This window comes from Callorhinus ursinus, unplaced genomic scaffold (genome assembly GCF_003265705.2).
Source record: "Callorhinus ursinus isolate GAN/ISIS: 27379988/994484 unplaced genomic scaffold, GSC_fseal_2.0 scaffold48, whole genome shotgun sequence".
NCBI lineage: Eukaryota > Metazoa > Chordata > Mammalia > Carnivora > Otariidae > Callorhinus > Callorhinus ursinus.
Genome location: NW_027397110.1, coordinates 440,151 through 452,129, shown reverse-complemented (window position 1 = coordinate 452,129; position 11,979 = coordinate 440,151). Strand labels below are relative to the sequence as shown.

The 11,979-nt window shown below is 46.4% G+C and overlaps 1 protein-coding gene across 2 annotated transcripts in view; it reads left to right on the top strand.

Moving 5' to 3' along the window:
• Window positions 1–262: 262 nt before the first annotated feature.
• The window catches only part of ZBED4 (zinc finger BED-type containing 4), a 29,279-nt gene continuing 17,562 nt past the window's right edge, over window positions 263–11,979 (top strand). For both annotated transcript variants that reach the window (XM_025881684.2, XM_073882598.1), the window contains exon 1: window positions 263–931. The gene's annotated coding sequence lies outside the window, so the exon portion shown is untranslated. The remainder of the gene's footprint in view (window positions 932–11,979) is intronic.

Here is an 11,979-nt window from a genome sequence, read left to right as displayed (position 1 = left end):
TCTGCCTTCAGCTCAGGTCGTGGTCTCGGGGCCCTGGGATCGAGCCCCGCCAGCCGCACATCGGGCTCCCTGCTTCTCCCTCTGCCTCTGCCTCCCGCCTGCTTGTGCTCACACTCTCACTCTCAAATAAATAAATGAGATCTTCTAAAAAAATCCACTTCAGACTTTAATGAGATAGGTTTGATATCAAGGGCATCCTTTGTGACTTTTTATATAGAAATATTAATACTTGTTTTGTCTATATCATGGTGATAAAATTAGGAGACTTGAAAGGATTTAGTTGGAGTCTTTAAAAAAGTACTATGAATAAGCCAAATTTCACTTGGTCACTAAACAAAGCTACCTTTTGAGAGGAAAGCTCTCACAGGAGTTGGACTCGACTCTGAGGGCTTCCTGTGGGACGTTGGTGCAGGGACGCACACCTCCCCAAACCCTTTCACAGGTCATCTCCCTGTCATGCTTCATGTTTTCTGAGTACAAGATCTAGCACAAGGTAAGACTTACTCTGTGAATCCAGAACGTCTCAAAGGACAGAGTCAGTCCCCTCTGTTGGAAGAAAGCTGGGATTCAGTCTACCTGGCAGGTGATTACCCGACAGTCGCCCCCTCCCGCACACACTGTTTGCTCTGGTTCTTCCTGATATTTTGGACATGAGGACTCTGCTCTCTTCTTTAATGTCACTGCGTGCAAACAAGAAGGCTTGTAAGTAAGTCACACTGTGGAAAGAATGTTCTGGCACCCTGGAGAAAGATTTAAAGTACATTATGAGGGCAGTTGGTTGAATTCTGTGTCTGTGCCGTGAAGCTGCTGTGCGGTATCACTGAGTGGATGAAATGTGTGCATCTGCATTCCAGGCCCTGTCCAGCACAGACTTTGGAGAGTGAGCAGCACTGGGAGGTGGAGCTCTTGGAGCAGGCGGACGGTGGTCATGGTCAGTGCACGCCGTGGCTTCCCTCTGCGTTTTCAGTTTTTCTTTGCCTGGCCTCAGCTCCTTCGGTTTGTGAACTCTGGTCTGATTTCCTTCTTCGCTGGGAGGATTGCCTTGTGAGGGGAGGGAAGCAGGTGAATGGTGCTGGGCATGGCGCTGACATGGCGCCAGAGCCTCGGACGGCTCTCCCTCACCAGCATTCTGTTTCCTTCCGAGCTTCTCTGCACAAAACACGGAGTTTTGAGTCTGCGACTGTCCTTCTTCTAATTACTGTTTGGTTTTTAAGGCACTATTTAAATCTCAGGGCTTGAGCACATAAGCTGTAGGATCCATTTTCTTATTTACGTTCTGTGTTTCAGTGAATTTAGCTACATAAAGAGTCGCAGTGTGCCTCTGGCCCTGGCCGCCCTGTAGCCTCTGCAGTGTCGGGGCTCCACAGACCTCTGGTCCGTGCCCCTCCCAGGGGCTCACCCTCTTTATACCCTGTCTTTCCTACCCTTCTCCCTCACCCCACTTTCCAGCACCCAGATGTTTCTTCGTTCTGAAATGGCTCAGATCACTTCCTTGTTAATTATTTGATAATGTGCTTTTGGTGGCTCAAATTCTGGAAGGCATTGCTAGGAGGAAAATAAAGCCTTTCCTTCTCGTGCTCCCTATTTCTGAGGCAGAGGGTCCTGGGAGAGGTGCTTGACTCTGTGAGGATTCTGGCCTCTTGCTCTGTACCTACCACGGTTCTGTCTGCTGCGGGCAGCGGTGGTTTTGAAAAGAAGGCCTTGCCCTCAGGGAACCTAAGCAGTGATCCTGGGGATAGACTTAAACCAAAGAAAAAGGCCCAGCGAGTGCTCCCAGGAAAAGTACAGGCAGGTGTGGACAGAGGTGATGGGCAGTTTCTGTTTGAGAAGTATGTTCGAGGAAGACCTCTTCTTAGAGGAAGTCCAACCCTGAGGGGTCTGGGGCCACGGATGGAGGCCCCAAGGAAGAAGCATCAGTGCGGTGGAGAGGCTGACCCCTCTGCTTGAGCCCGAGTCCCGTGGGTACCTCTGGGTCCGCAGCAGCCTGTGCTCCTGCTCTGTGAAGGCCCCTCACTGCTGATGGCAGCCTGGGGCTGGGGTGGGGGACTGTCCCCTGCTGGCCCACCGCGGCACTTTCTAGGCGATGGCTCCTTGATCTGGACAGGGAGGACCTGGCCCCTTGGCTGTGTGGCCCTGCACCTGCTCTGTCCTGCTTCACTGCCCCCACAGATGTCAACCAAGAGGGACTGAGTTTTCATCCAAGGCCACTGCTAACTGATCCTCACCTTACAGTCTGCTCACTTGATTGCCTCGTGAGGGAGCAGCATCAGAAGCAGTGAGCTCTTCCGGGAGAGCTCCAGTTACTCTCTTGGAGAGCCCATATTCCACGTCCTGTAAGTAAAAGGACGCTTTAAAAACTCTTGGTAGCTTCCAGCCACAGCAGCGATTTCACACCTAACCCTCGTGGGACTGCCCTGGTCCCTGTGGGAAAAGGTAAGCAGCAAGGGTGCTGGTGTCGGGTAAAGGGGACCCACAAAACGAGTGAGCAGAACCACCCAAATAGCCCTGGTCTGTGACCCAGAACATTTCAGGGACAGAACAGGGACCAGCTGACCTTAGCATGGTCTGTTTGCTTGCTTTGGAATGTGCTTTGTTTCCAAGGTAGCCTTATCACGATTTCTGACTCCATCTTATGGGAAGGGCTCTGGTTCTGGGTTTCTGAAGTTTAACCCTTAGCAGCTGTCCCTGGCTCTTGGTTCTGTCCCCCATCTCTGCATAGCTGGTACTGGATTATGGTTTTTCTTTGTGGGAGCGCAGTGGCTTTGAGGCATTTGATGCTCTAGCCACCCCTAGAATGTGTTAGTTACGGTTACACATGCTCAGAATATGCGAAAGGTACTCTCAGACATAGACCAGATCTGAATTTATGACCTTGGTGGGAACACTGTTGTCTCCAAGTGTGAACCAGGCAGGAGTGCCCCTGTGATTCACTGAGAGCGTGTGAACCCTGAGTTGGACACAACTGTGCTTCAGTGTTTGGAAGGTTCTGTTATGACGTTTCTGACTTACAGAGAGTGCTTGTGAGCATGTCGTTGTGACTGCTACCTTCTGCCCAGCTGGTGCTTGCCAAACTTTTCCACAGGAAATTGCAGATATCCCAGCATGTCACCCCTAAATGTCCTTTTCTCCAAAGAAGAGGCAGAAAGGGACTCTTCTGTAGGACCCGCACACCATCATTGACCATGTGTAGGGCAGGGCCCAGGCCAGTCCCCGCTCCCATCCCCCCACTTGCCCACAGTGGTCTTTGGGAGCTGATGTCTCCAAACCAGAATTGAGTCTAGGTCATTATTGGCTGTTACGTCTCTTTAGTTTCTTTTCTTCGCAGAAAAATGCCTCCATGACGTTGACTTTTGAAGAGACTAGGCCAGGGGCGCCTGGGTGGCTCAGTCGTTAAGTGTCTGCCTTCGGCTCAGGTCATGATCCCAGGGTGTCCTGGGATCGAGCCCCATGTCGGGCTCCCTGCTCGGCGGGAAGCCTGCTTCTCCCTCTCCCACTCCCCCTGCTTGTGTTCCCTCTCTCGCTGTCTCTATCAAATAAATAAATAAAATCTTTAAAAAAAAAAAAAGAGAAGAGACTAGGCCAGTTGTCTTGCGAGTGCCCCGTGTTCTGGATCTGTTTTGCACTGTGCCGTTTAACTTGTTCCTCTGCTCCCCGTGCTCCCCGTGTGCTGTGGTCTGGTGGTAAGAGGCTCAGTTGGAGGCAGGCAGCACATTTTCACCAAGGCGATGCTCTGTGCTTCCTGCCGCACCATTCTGGGGGGCTGTCCTGCGGGTACTGATGCCAGCTTCCCTTGTTCTTTATCTGTGTTCCCTCATCTGGGCGTCCTGAAACAGGAGGACAAATGCTGGACCCTCCCCTTTTGTCACTACTCATTGGGGGAGCAGTGCTCATGACATTTAGCTTCACTGTGGTAAATGCTTCCGTTCTTCCTTTTTCTTTCTTGAATATCAGTGCAGAGTAGTGGATTTTTATTTATTCATTGTACTGCGGCCTATTAAAGGCTTGTGTTTGTGTTTGGATGTTCACACGGTTGTAGCTGAGCAGCTGGGTGCCCCGCTGCGCGGGCTCCTGGTCCTCCCGCGGCATCAGCGGTGTTCTGAGAGCACTGCTCTGGCCCCGTGCCCTCCCTTCCCAACCTGCCGGTTTCTGTTGCTCCCAAGTGCTGCGATCCCTTTCCATGCAGAAAAGTGTTGGTGTGTGCATTGTGTTTGCCTATTATTGTGGCTGTAAGCACCCATCTCATGGACAGAAATAGGAAACACTTGTTTAAAACATGGTAAGTCCTGGGATCGAGCCCTGCATCGGGCTCCCTGCTTGACAGGGAACCTGCCTCTCCCTCTCTCTCAACTGTTCCCCTTGCTTGTGCTCTCTCGCTCTCTCTGTCTAATAAATAAATAAAATCTTTAAAAAAAAATAAAACATGGTAAGTTCAAATGATATTTGAACCGCTGAACAGGGAGTCTGATGCGGGCCTTGATCCCGGGACTCCAGGATCATGACCTGAGCTGAAGGCAATGGCTTAACCGACTGAGCCACCCAGGCGCCCAATTTCTTTGATTTTTAAAATTTATCCTTTTTTTATCCTGAAAATCTTGATTCTTAATGTCATTGGCATAGTTACTTATTTTATGCTCAAGTATACATAAAATCAGGTGTAAAATTAGTATATTGTGTTGCTACTACTAATAGGATCCCTTAGTAGAGTTTAAGGTATTTTGATGTTTGTCTGTTTTTAAGATTTTATTTTTAAGTAATCTCCACACACACCCACCGTAGGGCTTGAACTCACAACCCTAAAATCAGGAGTTGACCCTCTATGGACTGAGCCAGCCAGGCACCCCTAGGGCGCTTTTGTTTTTAAGTTCTTTTGGTTCTTAGTACATATTATGTTGAGGATGAAGTGCTGTGTTTGGAAACAAGCCTCTTGATGAATATTCTTTTGTCTGTGGTTGTGTTGCCCATTTGATATACAGTTAAGTTTTTTTGTTTCAGATTTGGAATTTTTAAATTTTATCTTTATGTTCAAAATCATTACATGGCCCAAAAGTCAAAATCATATGAAAGATATGATCAGAGATTTCACATCTCCGCTCTTTATAGGCAGGCAACTGTTTTTATTTCTGTTTATCCCGCAAAAATCTTGGTTTCCTCTCTTGTCTGTCATAAAAGGTAGTAGCAAGTACTGTTTACACTGTGTGTCTCGCTTCTTTATTCACCACGTCTCTGACTGTAGCAGCCCTTCCTGATGGGTGTGGAGTGGTTTTCCAGCTCGGACTGGGGAGTGCTATGGTGACGACTGGGGCCTGTGTTGTTTTCTACTTGAGGAGTGCTGCCTTGGGGCTCTGGTCGTCGTGGTGGGATTGCTGCGTCCAGGGATGTGATTGTAGGAGGTGTTTCCATGTGCCTCGCGGGCCCCGCCACGCGTATCTTCCCGTGAGTGCTTTTCACAGCCCTGCGGACAGAGGGTCTTTCCCAGCTCTGGGTCTTTGCCAGTCTCACCCAGTGAGATCTAATTCTTGAAGTAGTGTTCCTTTAATATGCTTCAATTTGGATGTGAAAAGTGGAAAAATATACTTTACTAAATCGGATATGCTTGGTAGCCAGAGTGTTTGAGATCATGAAATAGACGGCTGTGTTAGTAAGTCACTGAGTGTGAGCAGCTGCCAGGCGGGAGCCGGGCCGCTCTGCCCCTGCCTTCCACATCTGAGTAGTTGGAAGGTGGTCTCTTTCACTCTTTCAATAAAAAATAACAGTAGATTCTCCAAGCCAGAACATTTCCATGCATTCTGCTTTTTCTAGCCTACGGAAAGGAACCTCTGATTAGCTACCTTTTACTCTTTGGTATTTTTGTGTTTGAAATGAAAACTAAAATAAGTTAGGAGACTTTGGTTTTGGGTGTCTCTCCTCTCCCGTCTCTTGGCTCTCATCATAATTTGGGATTGCTGTGCTTACTGTCAGAGTATGATGTTACTTCCTTCATCGCGGGAGTGCCCAGCATCTGGGTAGCTCTTGGGCTGCAGAGAGCTGGGGCTGCCTCCTGTCTTGGGGGACCCAGGCTGCAAGTTGTTCCGGAAGGATTCTGTGTTACGTGTTGTCGTTGATTACCCTATTTCTGTTTGCCGGAGAATAGAGTCAGAATCATGGTGTTGGTTCCAGATGCCATCCAGATAAATCCCCTCCTGAGTTTTGGGGCAGGTAGCAAAAACCGAATTATTCTTTACACATATGTAAAATTATCAAAACTGCCACAGTAACATAATCCTTTGGTGGTTTGAAAACCAAAGACAACATGCTTCTTTTTTTCCTTTAATTTGTGCTGAAATAGTAGGAAAACATTATTTTCTCTAATAGTAAACTGCTGGATCAAATAACAGTATTTTTCCTAAACTAGCAACATCGTTGCTATTTATGATTATGAAATAATATGAGCAAATTAGTCAAGCAGTAAAGAAATACATAGAATAGAAAGTGAAAGTCTTCCATGATTATTGCAGTGAAGTTTTATATACCCTTCCAGACATGTACGTGTGTGGGTGCCCTTACACCCAGGGCAGTCCGAGCCGACCTCTCATCTGCCATGAGGGCCGCCGCGGGGGGCACTCCCTCCTGCTCAGGTGGGACAGATGCATCATGGGGGGCACTCACATGGCAGCTGCTGAGGGATGTGTAGATGATTCCCAGCTTTTAACTCTTTTATTTTTTAAAAAAGATTTTATTTATTATTTATTTTACAGAGAGAGAGAGTACTCACATGAGTGGGGTGAGAGGCAGGGGGGAGGGACAAGCAGATGCACACCCAGCGTGGAGCCTGACGCGGGGCTCAATCCCATGACCCTGAGATTCTGACCTGAGCCGAAGTCCAGAGTGGGCCACCTGACCCACTGAGCCACCCAGGCGCCCCTTGCCTCTTCTTGTGAAGCATTACATACATGCAGAGAAGTGCTCATCTCAGTGAATCATCACCAGTCAAGAGATGGAAAATTGCCCCTGTGCCCCCGGCCCCCCCAACCCTAAAGTTAATAATTTTCGCAGCTTGTCCCACTGTCCTTCGAATTCGGGAGCGCCCGCAGCCTGTGTTGTTTGGTGTCTGGCTCGTGGTCGCCAGTGTAGTTGCTGGGTATGATGGCAGTCGCTTCATCTTGCTGTGGGATCCCCACCACTTGGGTCTGTCCCAGCGGGTGTCTGCTGTCGGTGGCCGGCTCCCGACCGTTAGGAGTCCTGCTGTGAGCGTCTCTGGACTCGTCCTCTGCTGCGTGTCACAGGCATCTTGTTGGCGTGAGACCCTGTGAGTGGTCATGGGGCGATACCAGTTTTACCAGGTAGCTGTACCAGGTGTGTGTCGCAGACCGTCAGCAACATCCAGCATTATCAGGCCAGAGAGTGTGTGTGTGTGTGTGTAGCCATTTTACAAGGTGTACATGGCTGTGGCTTTAATTTATATTTCCTTGATTTTTAAGTTTCTTAATTTTAATGTGGCCTGATTGCCCATCTTGCCTCGATAGTTCTGTTTTGCTCTAAATCAAGGTTAAAATGATCTTTTTCTCTAATATATTCCGCATTGTTTTGCCTTTAGTGTGGCCATCCATGTAGTGTGGCCATCCATGTAGTGTGGCCATCCATGTGGTGTGACCATCCATGTGGTGTGACCATCCACGTGGTGTGGCCATCCACGCGGTGTGGCCGTCCACGCGGTGTGGCTGTCCACGCGGTGTGGCCGTCCATGTGGTGTGCTTTGGGGGATGGCGTGAACTAGGAGGTGAGTGTTGTTTTCTCCACAGAGCGATTGAATTGTCCTGGCACCGCCATTTATTGAAAAGGTCCGTCTTCCTCGCTGCTCTGCAGCATCTCCAGCATAAGAAATCAGGTGTGTGCAGACATGGTGCATGGGTCTGTTCCAGGACTCCCCAACCTGTGTCAGTCTGTTGGCCCCTGGAACCAATACCACGATGTCCTCAATGTAGTTTGATAAGGTGGTTTTTGTTTGTTTGTTTGTTTAAAGATTTTATTTATTTATTTGACAGAGAGAGGACAAGCAGGGGGAGCAGGAGAGGGAGAAGCAGGCTCCCCGTGGAGCAGGAGCCCGACTGGGACTCGATCCCAGGACCCCGAGATCATGACCTGAGCCGAAGGCAGATGCTTAACTGAGCCACCCAGGCGCCCCTGTTTTTTTGTTTGTTTGTTTTTCAAAAAAGCTTTTTAATTTTAAAGTCTAGCACAGACACAGAAACTGGATGAAGTAAATGTACAGCTTGAGGGGTTATTATAAGGTGGACGTTGTTGTGACCATCGATTTGGTCAAGAAAGAAACTTTGGCCAGCCCCAGAATCCTCCCTTGTATCCCCTCCCTGTCCTGTGTCCGTCCCTCCCTCCTCCGGACAGAAGTAACTTCTTATCTCACCATTATGGCTGTTCCTTCCTTTTCTTCATAGTTTAATGGCTGAATTGCATACCTCCAAATAGTAGTTAAGTTTCACCTATTTATTCAGAAGATGCTGGGGGCGCCTGGGTGGCTCAGTCGTTGAGCGTCTGCCTTCAGCTCAGATCATGATCCGGGGTCCTGGGATCGAGCCCCGCATCGGGCTCCCTGCTCCGTGGGGAGCCTGCCTCTCCCTCTCCCACTCCCCCTGCTTGTGTTCCCTCTCTCGCTGTCTCTCTTGTCAAATAAATAAATAAAATCTTAAAAAAAAAAAAAAGATGCTGTAGCTCAACCCCCAGCTCCCATGGAAGATGGGAAGGACTCATGGAAAATATTACTCAAATTCTTGCATGTTGATAGTTTTATGTGTCCTTTGTACTTGAAAGTCAGTTTGACTGTATGTAAAATCCTCGGCTCACATTTTTTCCTTTGGATACCTTAATTATTATTCTCTTGTCTTCCAGCATAAAGCGTTGCAAATGCATGGTAATTTTACTTTGTTTCCTGTGTAAGTGACTTTGTTTTTTTTGCCTGAATAGTATTCTTTTTTACTGTTGTTAGGCGTGGATTTCTCATTCAGATGGCATGCCCTATCAATATGGAGCTCCACAAGTTTTATTTCAGGAAAGGGTTTTAAGTTTCTAGTATTCTGTTCCCTGGCTTTGTCCCCTCCATTTTTGCAGGGTGGGGAGGGGCTCTGATTGTGTGTGTGTTGGATCTTCTTTACCATCCTTTCAGTTCGCTTCTCTGGGGTCTTTTTTATTCCTTCATTTCTTTTTCATTAAAAAAATATTCCTTTCCTCTTCTGTTGCTCTTAGTAAAATCAGTTGTGGAGTCTATTTGTTCTTATGGTGCTTCTAACTTAGTCTTTATTCTTGAAATGGTACTTTACTTTATTTCTAAGATTTTCTTAGGACCGATAACCTCATTTCAGTATTCTAGCCTGACTTAGGGTGTCCTTTTGTGTTATTTTAAAATATCTTGGGCGCCTGGCTGGCTCAGATGGTTAAGCGTCTGCGCTCAGCTCAGGTCGTGATCCTGGGGTCCCAGGATCAAGCCCCACATCGGGCTCCCAGCTCAGCGGGGAGACTGCTTCTCCCTCTCCTTCTGCCTGTCTCTCTGCCTACTTGTACTCTTTCTCTAGCTCTCTGTCAAATAAGTAAATAAAATCTTTAAAAAAATAATAATAATTCCTCCTTGCCATGTAACTCAGCATACTCACAGATTTGAGGGTTAGGACACAGACTTCTGAGGGGCCCATTATTCTGTCTGTTGCATTTGGTCTTATATAATACTAATTTTTTGTTTTTTAGTGTTTTTTTTAATGTAAGGAGATATGATTTAGACAACATTTTCTGGCTTTATGGTGCTTCCTTCCCTGTGGTCCTCTTGTACTGTGGAAAACGTTGGGGCCTCCTTTGTGTATCTAGTGATCTGTAGTTCTTCCTTGCTGTTTTTGTCTAGCTTTGGGGTAGAGGTGATGTGACCTCTCAGACTGAGCTGGAAATTATCCCATCCTCTTCTGTTTTCAGAGTTTGTGGCATATCGGTACTATTCCTTCTGTAAATGTTTGAAAAAATTCACAAGTGAAGCCATTTGGGCCTATGACTTTCTTGCAGGAAGATTTTTAAATCACTAATTCAATTTTGTACATGTTATAGGTCCATTCTGGTTTTCTCATATTCTTCTCGAGTCACTCTTGGTAACTTACTACTTTCTAGGAACTTTTCCATTGTACCTAAGTTGTTGAACTTGTTGGTGCCAAGTCGTTCATAGTATTTTCTTATATTCCACTTTGTGAGGAATCAGTGGTAACGTTCCCACATTTTCGCAAACTTTGTCTTGTAGTCTTGGTTAATCTAGTTAAGGATTTGTTGGTTTTCTTGATCTTTTAAAAGAATCAACTTTTGGTTTTGTTGATATTCTGTATCCCTTTTCAGTTTTTCGTTTCATTCATACCACTCTAATCTTTATTATTGCCTCGTTTCCTGCCTTTTTTTGCAGTATTTTTTAAGGTGAATGCTTACATTATTTTTTTTTTACATGCATTGTATGATTTCAGGGTTTTTTTAAGTTTTTGTTTAAATTCTAGTTAATATACAGTGTGATGTTAGTTTCATGTATACAACATAGTGAGTCAGCATTCCTATATGCTTTTAGTTTTTTGGAATTTACTGAGATTTGTGGCCTTCTATATGCATGTGAAAAGAATGTATTCTCCGGTTTTGGGGTGGAATGTTCTGAAGAAGTGCTTACCTTATTGATTCGAGGTTCTTAATACAGGTATTGAAAGCTATAAATTTCTCTTTGAGCACTTCAGCATCTTATAAATTTTGGTGTGTTATGTTTCATTTGGATGAAAATACTTTTTTCTTAAGATTTTATTTATTTATCTGACAGAGAGAGAGCAAGGGAGCACAGGCAGGGAAGGGGCAGAAGAAGAGGGAGAAGCAGACTCCCCGCTGAGCAGGGAGCCCGATGCAGGACTCGATCTCAGGACCCTGGGACCATGACCTGAGCTGAAGCAGACGTTTAACCAACTGAGCCACCCAGGCGTCCCGCAGATGAAAATACTTTCTAATTTCCCTTGTAATTTCTTTCTGACACATGGATTATTTAGAAATGTACTTTTATTTCCAAATATTTATTGATTTCTCAAATTCCCTTCTGTTACTGTTTTATAATCTAACTGCGTTGTGGGTGAAGGACATACTTGTATAGTCTCGGCCCTTTGAAATGTACGAATGCTTGTTACCTGGCCTCATGTGGTGTTTTGTGTGCAGGTGAGGGGACTGTGGGTGAGGCGGGTGTCGGTGTAGCTGCTCAGCAGGGCGGTGGATGGTCTTCTGCAGCTCTGCCGGCTTCCCGTCCGACTGTCCTGGCTGACCTGTCTTCAGGTTTGCTGGTTCTTCATGAGTCTGAACTCCTCTAGTAAATGTTCCCCTTGTACTTCTGCATTTCAGTGTCGTGATTTCTGCTTGGTTCTCTTCTATAATTTTTCTGTCTATAGATATTTATTCGGTGAGACATGTTATTCCTTGTTTTATATGTTGTCTTTATACACTGTTTCCTTTAATTCAGTCAACACATTTCTAATGCCTGATTTAAAGTCTTTGTCTAGTAAGTCCAACACCTGGGCCCTCTCAGGGACAGTTTCTTTGGACTGCTTTTTTTCCCCCATGTGTGGGCCATACTTTCCTGCTTTTTTTGTATGTTTTGTAATTCGTTGGTTTTGTTGAAAACTGGACATCAGAACCTCCTCCCTCTCATGTTTGTTGTTATTGCTGGAGTCTTGTTTTGTTTCAGTCTGTTTCTTTCATGGCTTTCCTGAACGAATTCGAGAAAGCCTGTGTTCCTTGTAGTGTTTAGCCACTGAAGTCTGCTTGGATAGCTTAGTGGTCAGTTCAGGATTGGTCAAGAGATTTCCTTTAATGCCTTCCTTAAATGCCAGGTGTGTCTGCCATCTCTGCTAGGGGCTGTGTGTGCATGTGCACCTCTGTCCTTGAGCACTTTGTCCTCGCCTTCACCCTCTGACCTTGAGCACTTTGTCCTCGCCTTCACCC